Below are 12,823 nucleotides of genomic sequence, written 5' to 3' on the forward strand. Positions count from 1 at the left end.
GTCGATGCAAAATATTCATTTAGTTTGTTAGCTGCCTGAGCAGGATCATCAACAGTTGACTCATCAATATCAAGTGGACCAATCTGATTCATCCCCTTCCTTCTAGAGTTTACATAAGTAAAGAACTCTTTGCTGTTTTTCTTTGCATCCCTTGCCAAGGATTTCTCGTAATCCGCCTTCGCCTGCCTAACCTCCTTTGTAACTTGGTTGCATATCACCTTGTATCTATCATAGGCTTCTGTGTCATGTGTTAATTTGTAAGTATCCCATGCATTTTTATTCTCTGCCATATGCCTCATTAGTTCATCTGACATCCATTTTGGCCTAAACCTTGAACAATATTTCTTAGTTGGTATGTAAAGGCTAGTAGCTTCCAAGATAATTTCTTTGAATGCTTCCCATTTTGAATTTGCTGTTGGTAACATCATCAGTTGGTCCTACTGTATAGAATTTAAATACTGTCTGAGTCCATCGTAGTCGCCTTTAAGGAAGCAATAACCCTTCCCTTTACCCCTAATGGTAGTTACCTCTTTGAGTAAATCCCACTTCAGCACACTGTGATCACTGCCACCTAGTGGTTCATTTATCTGCTGATTCTTAATGCATGAAGAATCACTGCTGATAATCAAATCAAGAGTATTACTCCCTCTAGTTGCCTCCCGAACATGCTGATGTAGAAAACAATCATCCAATAAATCCCCAAAAGCCCTGCTAGTGTGTGAGTAACCAGCCCCCAAATTCCAGTCAATATCTGGGAAATTAAAATCTCCCATTATAAGACTCTCTGATTTACTGGCCCACTCTATTTCCCTGTACAGTTCCTTATTATACTCATCAGAGTCATTAGGCCTATAGCACACTCCTACTCTTAATTTTGATCTCCCAATGCTTATGTCACACCAAACTGACTCAACACTGCACTGTCCAGCGATGTCGACCGGCTTTACTTCCCTGGTTTTTATGTGTTTCTTAACTAATAGCATAACCCCTCCCCCCTTCCTATCCTGTCTATCCTTTCTGTAGACATTGTACTCCCCAAATTGCAGTTCTGCTTCCCTCATATCTGTGTGACACCACGTCTCTGATATCTCAACAATATCTGCCTTTGATGTTTTGAGCAATACCTCAAATTCATCAAATTTATTTACTAAACTCCTAGCATTGGTGTACACGCAAGTATACCTGCACCTGTTTCTATTCTTAGCTACCCTAACACAACCCATGTGTTTACTTGTAACACAATGGCTCCCAGCAGTCTCTGAAATACCATGCATCTTGTTTTTCAGGCTTCTGCTCATTCTAATTGAAGGAGTGCAAGAATCTCTTTCACCTCTGCCAGTGGCTACTGTCAATCTATTGGTCTTTGTTCCCCCCCAAGTTAGCAGTTTTCCGACCCAAGAATTACTTGTTAAGTAATTCTTGGGTCAGCAGACCGGCAGAATGGCTTGTTAAGTAATTCTGACGGTCTTCTACTCTTAATGTCATTAGTGCCAATGTATACAGCAATATCACCCTTTGTGCCCTTAAAAGGAAATATCCGGTGTACAACGTCAGCAACCTTTGCCTCTGGCAGACTTACCCTTGTTCTGTTCCACCTATCCTTGTTACAAAGCACGTTTCCCTGACAATACAGTCACCAACAACTACTAGTTCCTGTGGGACCACTGCATTCTGCCTTGGAGGTTGCCGCTGTGTTGCATGATTGATCAAATGCAAGCTCTAGTGTTGATGTGAGTAGCTGCGAGCTTGATGGGACTCACAATTTTGATCCTTCGAGGGCATCGACACTGTCCTTCAAGCTCTCATATAGGCCCATAACAACGCTGAGTTGTCGCCTCATTTCTTCACCCTCGTTACATCGCGCACACACACACAAAGACATTCCCCTTGGCAGTATCGTGTCCCGTAACTGATTGCTCCACAAACAACAAGCAAGCAGTGCATTTTAGAAGGCTGTGATTCAGTGGGAACTGCACCCCTTAGTTCTCCCCTGAGCCACAGCACTCCATTTAGCTTGAGCCTCTTGCTTTGCTGTTCTGGTCTGTGTTATGATTTCGATTCAATTCAATTTGAAGGGGGTAAAGGGAATATTGTTATTCATGTGGGGCCTAGTGACATTAAACATACACGATATGAAGATTTCGTAGACAAATATAGGACCTTGCTGAAGAAATGCCATGAGTTAGGTCACAATGTGTGTGTGCAATTCTGCCCATGCACGATAGGAGGGATTATTTTTATTGTTGTTGCTCTTATATTATTTCTCCCTAATTGGGGGATTCCACTCTGTGACGGGTACTGCTACCGTCACAGAGTGGAATAATCACCTGAGAGGGCATAAATAAATATAGATACATGTTTATCTGATAATATTGGTCAAATTAACGCTTGCACATACTTCAAGAGTTCTTGTTTGTTACCACAACAGAACATATTAGCAAGGTGTTCTGAGAGAAGAACCGTTTCAAATGAATGGGCAGCTAACACCAGGGAAGCGAACTTAAATAACTTTAAGGGGTATGTCAGGGTAGATAACTATACGAGAACACTAAGTCTTAATTGTTTGTACAGTAATGTCAGAAGTGTCCTCAATAAAATGAGTAAATTTGAACTGCTCGTTAGGACAAATAATGTTGACATAACAGGGCTTATGGAAACGTGGTGCCACCTGGAAATAGGGGATGATGAGTTTCAGTACGGTATGTATAATGTATTTAGGAAGGAATAGGGAAGATAGAAGGCATGGTGAGGCCATGCTTCTTATCTTTAGCGCGATGAAAGCCTTCCCGGATTCAGACGTTTCGTATGCTAATATAGAATCTGTATGGCGTGAGATAGTTGGAAGCAAAGGTACACTGGGGAGCAAAATTTAAGAATCAATCAGGTTTTCACCTGTAGCTTCTCATAGGTGTGGTCTATATATGGGAAAAGCATACTAAAGGAACCTCGTGAGGCACAGTAATGATGAACGAAACGGTACAGAGGGACTTTATTCAAAAATGGCAACATTGCACTGGCTGCCATGATACCTGCATCACTGCCAAAGATGGAACAAAGGGAAGAGGTGGTCCTCAGTAGGAGATATGGCCACCGTAATGTTGATGCAGGTCTTGCACCGCCTGTCCATACTTAGAACAATGTTATTGATAAGTTCTTGCTGTAACATAGTCCATTCCTCTGTCAGCGCCATCTTCAGCTGGTGAACATTTTCTGGTGGGTGTGGATGTGCCTAGCAGCACATCCACACTCACCAGAAAATGTTCACTAAATCCCATCGAACACATATGGGACACATGTGTTCGATGGGATTTAGCTCAGGAGGACCGGGCAGACCAATCCATATGAACAATGTCCTCACTTTCCAAAAGCATATCAACAGTTGCAGTGCGATGGGGTGTGGCGCTATCATCCATAAACACGAACTCGGGGCCAATGGCCCCTCGGAACAGACGCACATGGGGAAGGATTACCTCAGTACAGTACCGTGGTGCACCGGTTACAGTACCGCCTTCCAGTTCTGGAGTTGTGTACGTCCATCCAAGATAACGCTTCCCCAGACGAGAACACCTCGACCGCCATATCGATCCCTTTCAGTGATATTTACGGGGTGATACCGTGTGCCAACCTCTCACCAGATTATCTGACGTCCAGAATGGCTGCTGAGACTGAATCTACCTCTCTTCAGTAAAGAGTACCTAAAGTAAAGATTTTGTGGTTCTAACCTTTAGAAATAGTGTTGGTCCTTAAGTTTTGCAGACCAGTGTATAATAAGAGTGGGAGTAATCTACAGGCCAGCTGACTGTGAAGATTATGATAAGAGCCTCTACATGCAAATGGAATGGACAAGTAAGCGTGAATGTCTTATAATGGCGATTTTAATTTGCCTCTAATTGATTGGAGCAAATGGGAGGGAAACTCCACATGGGAGGACAAAATTTTTAAATCAACTAGATGATTGCTATTTGTATCAACACGTCAGGGAAACTACTAGGGAAACAATACTTTAAACCTCATAATAGGGCTGACAGTACAAGAACTAGTAGCAGGCAGTGATCGTGGATGTCTATAGTGGATGATGAAGAGAGAGGTAGCAATAGTTAAAGACAAAGGAATGGGTTATAACTACAGGAAAGGAAATTACGACGGCTTCAGGTGCTACATGGCCTCTATTAACTGGGTAGATACCTCACAGAGAGCGAATAAAATTGAATTATGGTATACTTTTAAAACATTAATCATAGAAGCCTTGAATGCGTATTTACCATTAAAAAAATACTCCACGAGGAGGATTCCAAGTTGGGTGAATAATGAAGTTACTAGATTACTTGAGATAGCATGGAAAGGTTACATGACTGCATTGAAAAGTTACAGAGCAATAAAAAGTACAGAAGCATATAACAGCTACAGATTGATCTGTAATAGTGCCACAGAAAGGGTTAGACTGGCAAAGGCAAATTATTGGAAATCGCTCGCAAAGGGGGGGGGGCGGGGAGGATAAGGAATTCTTCACATATCTAAATGCAACAAAGCAAAGGACAAACCAGATCGAGCCCTTATGTAATGGACGTGGGATAGTATTAGATACCCAAGCTGAAATTGCAGATGAACTGAACAGTTACTTTGTATCGATATTTACAGAATAAAACCCTTTACGTCAATGAGAAATTATGGGAGTGAAGTTGAAAAGAAAGTAATTAATGATGTTGAAATTTCGGATGTTTATTTAATAAAAAAACACTTTCGAGCCTACAGGCCAGTAAGGCTAATCTTAAGGGAGGCTGCAAGTGAATGCATTTAACCATTGAGGCTAATTATGCGAGTGCTCGGGAGCGATTCAGTTGGATCGGAAAAGTGCCAATGTATCTCCAATACCTCCAATACATGAGGGCGGTTCTATGAGTGAAGTGGAAAATTACCGGCCGGTTAGTCTAACTTCAGCAGTAGGGAAAATCGTGGAGACAATGATCAAAGCTGGAATTCAGGATCATTTAGATAGAAATGGAATTCTGAAGGATACTCAGCTGGATTTGTAAAGGGAAAATCATGTTTAAATTATCTGGTTACCTAGTTTCACAGGGTCATTCAAAAGTTTGACTTTGGGAATAATTTCGACATTGTTTACTTGGATTTCAGCAAATCATTTGACTCAGTCCCACATGAGCGGCTACTTTATAAGCTGGAATAGGTTGGAATCACAGGGAAAATCCTTAGATGGATAGCTGGATGGCTTCAGGGCAGGAGGCAGAGGGTTGTGATAAATGGTTATTCCTCAGATTGGATTGATGTAAGAAATGGGGTTCCCCAAGTATCAGTATTAGGACCACTGTTGTTTTGACGTGAATACGTCTTGAAATTCGGTCCGGTATAGGGAAAGTCCCTGCGAAAACTCTAGCGACAAAAAAAATTGCAAGATTTGTCGCGCTTATATCTCGTAAACTATAAATATTAATTTAATGATTTAAATTTTGTTGGATTGATAGAGGGTTTTTGTCCGTATCTAAAATGGTGGATAGTGGGGGTGTGCAGCGGTGAGGGGGGAATTGCGGTTGCAATTGTGTACGGGGACACAACCGCAATACTTTTTTTTGTGTTCATAAATGACATCAATGAAGGGATAGAGGGCGTGATGTCTAAATTTGCAGACGATGTAAAGATTGGTAGAGTAGTTAATGATCACCACCAAGCAGAGCTTCTTCAGAATGACCTAGATAGATTTCAGGGATGGTCAGAAAAATGACAGCTATTATGATTTTATTATTATTATTATTAATAGCCATATGGTGCAAGGAAGCCTGAGGCTTATACAGCATCAGGAATATGCTTTAATCCAGCAAAGCGTAAGGTATTGCACCTGGGGAACAGTAATCACAAAATAACTTATACAATTGGCGGAGTTGAACTAAAGCCGGTAGTGGAGGAAAGGGACTTGTGTGTTAAGATACGGTCAGACATGAAGTTCTCTGAATATTGTAGACAGGTTGCAAGGAAGGCCCATGGTGTCCTATCGATGATGTATCGAACAATTGCTAGTATAGATAAGGACGTCATAATCCCATTATATAAGGCTTATGTTAGACCACACTTGGAATACTGTGTTCAAGTATGGAGACCGCACCTAAAAAATGACATTGTTCTTCTTGAAAGGGTCCAGAGACAAGTAGCTCGCCTGGTGAAATCGGCAAAAGTGCGTCCATATGAGGAAAGACTTCGAAATGTGGGCTGCAGAGTTTGGAAACTAGACACCTAAGAGGAGATTTGATTGAGGTGTTTAAGGCTGTGAGAGGCATCAGTAAAATGAATGAGGCCTAAATTTTCAAGATTATAAATGATGCTAGAGCTAAGGGGACATAAATTCAAGTTACGGGAGTAAATGTTGTTTGTTATTTGGTTTTTAGGAGCATTAGCAACTAAGGGCGTGTTGCTCCGGGATATGCGGTGGTCATTCTCTGACCTTTCCGAATCCTCCGTATTTGATGGTGACGGGCTCGAACCCCGGTCTAATCAAGAAGCATGTGCTACCCGCTGCTGCTGCTTCCCACCTGGCTACGGAGGCGCCATGGGGGGAAATGTTTAGATTGGACTGCAGGAAGTTTTATTTTAGCCAGCGAGTTATAAATTTCTGGAATAAGTTGCTTACATGGGTGGTAGAGGCTGACAGTTTGGGGTAATTCAAATCAGCTATATAATTACCAACGGGAGGAGGGAAACGATTAGGTTGTCTCTTATTTATTAATTATTATTTTTAAAAAAATTTTTTCTTATTATTTTTTTTCTTATTATTATTATTTTAAAAAAAGTTTCTTCTTATTATTATTTTATTATATTTCTTTTTTTTTGTTATTTTATTATTATTGATTTTTATATATTTTTTAGTATTATTATTATTATTATTTTATTTTTTTTTTTTTTTGGCTGGTGCAGCTTAAGCCATTGCTAATACTAATGTGCTTTTGTTGATTGACTGGTGTGAAGTATTTTCTAGCTTAATGGCATACAACTTATCAATATAACTGCTGCAAGCTTAATGGCATACAACTTATCAATATAACTGCTGCAAGCTTAATGGCATATAACTTATCAGTATAACTGCTGCACTCAGCCAGAAGTAAAACAGAAACAGTTGTACGAAGGAACACAGCAGCTATGCCCATATCACTGCCAGACTTGAAACCATTGGTGTAGGTCTTAGGAAAGTGGGAATAATTTTCAGTGCAAGCAAGATGTAGTTGCTGGATGTTGACAACTGCTAGAGTATCTTTTTCCTTTTGCTCACTTTCTGAGTAGTGTAATTATTTTTGATAAAAGCTGGCTGTTCCAGTACAACCCAGAAACTAAAAGACAGTCAATGCAATGGAAGACAAAACAATTTGCAGACCAAAAAAAATAAAATGTCAAAATCAAAAATGAAAACTGCTCTGCTTGTTTTCTTTCATATTAAAAGAATTCTTATGGCTGAATAAATCCTACCAAATGAGATTGTCAATCAAGCATACCATATTGAAATTCTGACAAGGTAGCATGAAAAAATTCAAAGGAGGAGACGCGAATTGTGGAAGGATAGTTGGATGCTTAATCAAAACAATACTGCAGCATTCGACGTGCTCTCTGTTTGCCAGTTTTTGGCCAAAAAGACAAATTCATGTGTACCAATATGCACCCCACTCACCATACCTAGTTCTTGACTTTATTTTCTTAAGTAAACTGAAAAGTTTACTTAAGGGAACCAATTACAGTCCACTGAAAACATACAGAACAAAGGGACCAAAAAAACATGACTGCCAGAAATATTTCTGTGCTTGGGAAAAATGTATCGAACACTTTGCGTGCAAGCCTAACGCAGTTATTTTGAAGGGAATAACTTGTAATCTACGAAATATTTTATTATATTTATTCTTGCTACACTCTCATCATTTAATAACCACACATGGTATATTAATTTTCTTCATGCAGGTGGCCTGTAGCCATTAAATATGCTCTTGGAAGTTTAACTTGTCATATTAGCATTAGCATTAGTAGAGGCATACGATGCAAGAAAGCAAGCTTATGCAGCATCAGCCAAAAAAAAAAAAAAAAAAAAACAGACCTCATTTCACCCCTCCATTCGTTACAAATGCCTATCCAGCTCAGCCTTAAATTTATTTAGGCTATCAATTTCCACAACAAAACATGGAAGTCTGTTCCACCAATCAACTACCCGCTGGCTAAAGGTAAATTTCCGCGCATCCATTCTACAACTGTTTTTCCTCAATTTCAGACTATGTCCCCTCAGGTTCTTAATCTGAGCAAGAGGAAGAATTCCATCAGCATTCAGCTTGCTCAACACATTCAAGACCTTATACACCTCAATCAAATCATCTCGCAGGTCCCTACTCTCCAGCCGCTACAATTTGCAGAACTTAAGCCTTTCTTTGTAAGAGCACCCCTTTGTTCCACTCACCAATCTTGTTGCCCTTGTTTGTACTCGTTCTAGCAACTCTACATCCTTCTTAAAATGAGGTCTCCAGACCTGTACATAGTACTCTAGGTGTGGCTTGACCATTGCCTTGTACAATGAGATAATCACCTCCCTGTCCCTGCTATAAAAATTCCTAGATATCATTGGCAAGGCTCCATAACCTGCCCTGGCTGCCTGTCTGCACTGCTTAGAAAACTTCATATTTGACTGCACAATTACCCCCAGGTCTTTTTCACTTTCCACTTCCCTGAGTGTAGCACCACACAATTGGTACGTTTCTCTTGGGTTATTGCTACCCATATGCAGTACTTTGTTTTTGTCAAAGTACTGCATATTAGAGAGAAGAGAAGAAAAAAATACTGTGTACTGGAAGGTTCATATTCTGGCGGGTAGGTAGGCATGGGTAGGCATCTGTTGAAACAAGTTGAAGAGAAGAGCAATAAGATGAAATCAAATGCAGACATTGTTGAAATTTCAGAGACATGGTGTTACTCAGATATGAGGGATGCTGAATTTCAATATGCGGACTACAGTGTATACAGAAAGAACAGACGGGATAGGAGGACGTGGGGTTATGGTCTTCGTTAAGAAGTACATGAAATCAAAGGCAATGCATCCGGTTGACATTGGTGGCCAGTGCAATGTAGAGTCAATTTGGTATGTTATGAGAACTGGGAAAGCAAAAATTAGAGAAGGAGTGTTGCTATAGGCTTAACGACTGTTGAGTACAACGGTCATTAAGCCTACAGAGAAATAGTGGGCCAGTAAATCAATGTTTTATAATGGGGGATTTTAACTTTCTAGATTTTGACTGGAATTTGTGGGTTGGTCACTCACAGACTACCAAGACCTTTGTGGATTTACTAGATGATTACTTTCTACAGCAGCATGGCGAGATGCAGCAAGAGCGAGTAATACTCTTGATCTGATTATCAGCAGTGATTGTTCATGCATTGAGAATCTGCAGATAAAAGAACCATGAGGTAAGAAAATAACTACCAGTGATCACACTGTGTTGATTTGGGATTTATTTAGCATTAGCATTAGTAGAGGCATATGATGCAAGAAAGCAAGCTTATTCAGCATCAGCCAAAAAAAAAAAAAAAAAAACACACACCACTCCCATTTCACCCCTCCGTTCGTTCGAAATACCTGTCCAGTTGAGCTTTAAATTTGTTTAGGCTATCAACTTCAACAACAAGTGATGGAAGTCGGTTCCACCAACCAACCACCCGCTGGCCAAAGGCAAATTTCCGCACATCTATCCGACATCCGTCCTTCCTCAATTTGAATTTATGCCCTCTGAGCTGATTATTCTGAGCAAGATGAAGAATCCCATTGGCATTGAGCATGCTCAAACCATTCAAAGCCTTATACACCTCTATCAGATCACCTCTCCGGTGCCTAGTCTCCAGACTCTGTAATTTGCAAAACTTAAGCCTTTCTTCGTAAGAGCAACCCTTTGTTCCATTCACTAATCTTGTTGCCCTTCTCTGTACCCGTTCCAGCAGCTCCACATCCTTCCTGAAATGAGGCCTCCAGACCTGTATACAGTACTCAAGATGTGGCCTAACCATTGCCTTATACAAGGGAATAATCACCTCCTTATCCCTGCTAGAAAAATTCCTCTTTATCATTGACAAGACACCATGAGCTACTCTTGCAGCTCGTCTGCACTGCTCAGAGAACTTCATATCTGCCTGCACAATTACCCCCAGGTCCTTTTCATTCTCCACCACTGTCAGTGTAGTACCGCAGAGTTGATACGTTGCTCTGGGGTTACTGTTTCCCATATGTAGTACTTTACATTTGTCACTGTTAAACTTCATTTGCCACCTCTCAGCCCATCTGTTCAACCTTTCCAGATCCTGTTGCAGCAGCATAGCGTCAGTAGTGTCCTTAACAACCCTGCCAACCTTTGTATCATCTGCAAACTTGGACATTAAACTTGATATCCCATCATCAATATTATTCATAAACACCGAAAACAACAACGGACCCAACACTGAACCCTGAGGAACTCCACTAATAACATTAGTCCACGTTGAGCAGTGTCCATTGATTACCACTCTCTGTCTTCTGCCACTCAACCATCCCCTTATCCATAGCAGCAATTTGCCTCCAATGCCACACTGCTCCAATTTGTGCAGCAGTCTTCCATGTGCAACAGTATCAAAAGCCTTTCTAAGATCCAAATATATAATATCAAAGTTATTCCCTGCATCCAGTTCTTTTGTGACTACATCATAGTATCCAATCAAATTGGTCAGGCAAGACCTGCCCTTAACAAAACCATGCTGCGTCTGAGCTATAACTGAATTCTTGTCTAGATGATCCTGCAGTGCTTCTTTAACCAGTGCCTCCATTAATTTACCTGGAACAGAAGTTAAACTAACAGGTCTATAATTACTTGTGTCAGCCTTTGATCCTCCTTTGTGAATTGGGGTTACATTTGCACATCTCCAGTCTATGGGTACCTCCCCTGAGTCCAAAGAAGCTCTCATAATTATGGCTAGGGGCTTGCTTACTTCCTTTGCTGCCTCCTTTAATATAACTGGATAGATCCCATCCACCCCAGGTGCCTTTTTTGTTTATCCTCAACAATCTCTCCTCCACTTTCCTCTCAGTTATTACAAAATCATCCAGCTCACTGCCAATGTTTACTTTACCTACATCATTTTCCTTCCTGAATAACTCCTCATGCGTGAATGTAGATGCAAAATACTCGTTTAAATTGTTAGCCACCTGAGCAGGATCCTCAACTGTTGAACCATCAATATCCAGTGGACCAATCTGATTCATCCCTTTCCTTCTTGAGTTTAAATATGTAAAGAACTCTTTTCTGTTTTTCTTTGCATCCTTTGCCAAGGATTTTTCGTAATCTGCCTTTGCCTGCCTAATCTCCTTTGTGACTTGGTTACAGACCAACTTATATCTATCATAGGCTTCCATGTCACCCATTAATTTGTATGTATCCCATGCATTTTTCTTCTCTGCCACATGTCTCATTAGTTCATCTGACAACCATTTAGGCCTAAACCTTGAACAATATTTCTTAGTTGGTATGTAAAGCCTGGTAGCCTCCAAGATTAGTTCCTTGAATGCCTCCCATTTTAAGTTTGCTGTTGGTAACATCATCAGTTGGTCCCACTGTATAGAATTTAAATACTGTCTCAGACCATCATAGTCGCCTTTACGAAAACAAAAACCCTTCCCTTTACCTCTGATGGTAGTTACCTCCTTGAGTAAATCCCACTTCAACACACTGTGATCACTGCCACCTAGTGGTTCATTTACCTGCAGATTCTTAATGCATGAAGAATCACTACTGATAATCAGATCAAGAGTATTGCTCCCTCTTGTTGCCTCACGAACATGCTGATGTAGAAAACAATCATCCAATAAATCCACAAAAGCCTTGCTAGTGTGCGAGTGACCAACCCACAAATTCCAGTCAATATCTGGGAAATTAAAATCCCCCATTATAAGACTCTCTGATTTACTGGCCCACTCTATTTCCTTGTACAATACCTTATTATACTCATCAGAGTCATTAGGCCTATAGCACACTCCTACTCTCAATTTTGATTTCTCTATGCTTATGTCACACCAAACTGACTCGACACTGCCCTGTCCATCGATGTCAACTGGCTTCACTTCCTTGGACTTTATGTGTTTCTTAATTAATAGCATAACCCCTCCTCCCCTCCTGTCCTGTCTATCCTTTCTATACACATTGTATTCCCCAAATTCCAGTTCCGCATTACTTATATCTGTGTGACACCACGTCTCTGATATCCCAACAATATCTGCCTTTGATGTTTTGAGCAATACCTCAAATTCATCAAATTTATTTACCAAACTCCTAGCATTGGTGTACACGCAGGTATACATGCACCTGTTTCTATTCTTAGCTACCCTCACACAACCCATGTGTTTACTTGTACCGCAATGACTCCCAGCAGTCTCTGAAATATCCTGCATCTTGTTTTTCAGGCTTCTGCTCATTTCAATAGAAGCAGTGCAAGAATCACTTCCACCTCTGCCAGTGGCTACTGTTAATCTATTAGTCCTTGTATCCCCCCCAACTAGCAGTTTTCCGACCCACCTAACACTGCCTCGACAGCATCAGCAAAAATTCTTGCACCCTTTCTATTTAAGTGTATCCCATCCGTGTAGAAGCAATCTCTCCTGTTAACAAGTACAGTCCAGTCTGAAAAAAATTCTACCCCTTGAGCCTTGCACAATCCCTCCAGGGCCGAATTGATCGACAAGGCTCTCATCATATACTCCCTCCTATCGTGTCTGGGCAGAATTGCAGACACTTTCTAATTCACGGCTTTTTTTCAACAGTGACCTGTACTTGCT

Source organism: Mastigoproctus giganteus, chromosome 7 (assembly GCF_048544385.1).
Source record: "Mastigoproctus giganteus isolate SK-2022 chromosome 7, ASM4854438v1, whole genome shotgun sequence".
Taxonomy (NCBI): Eukaryota; Metazoa; Arthropoda; class Arachnida; order Uropygi; family Thelyphonidae; genus Mastigoproctus; species Mastigoproctus giganteus.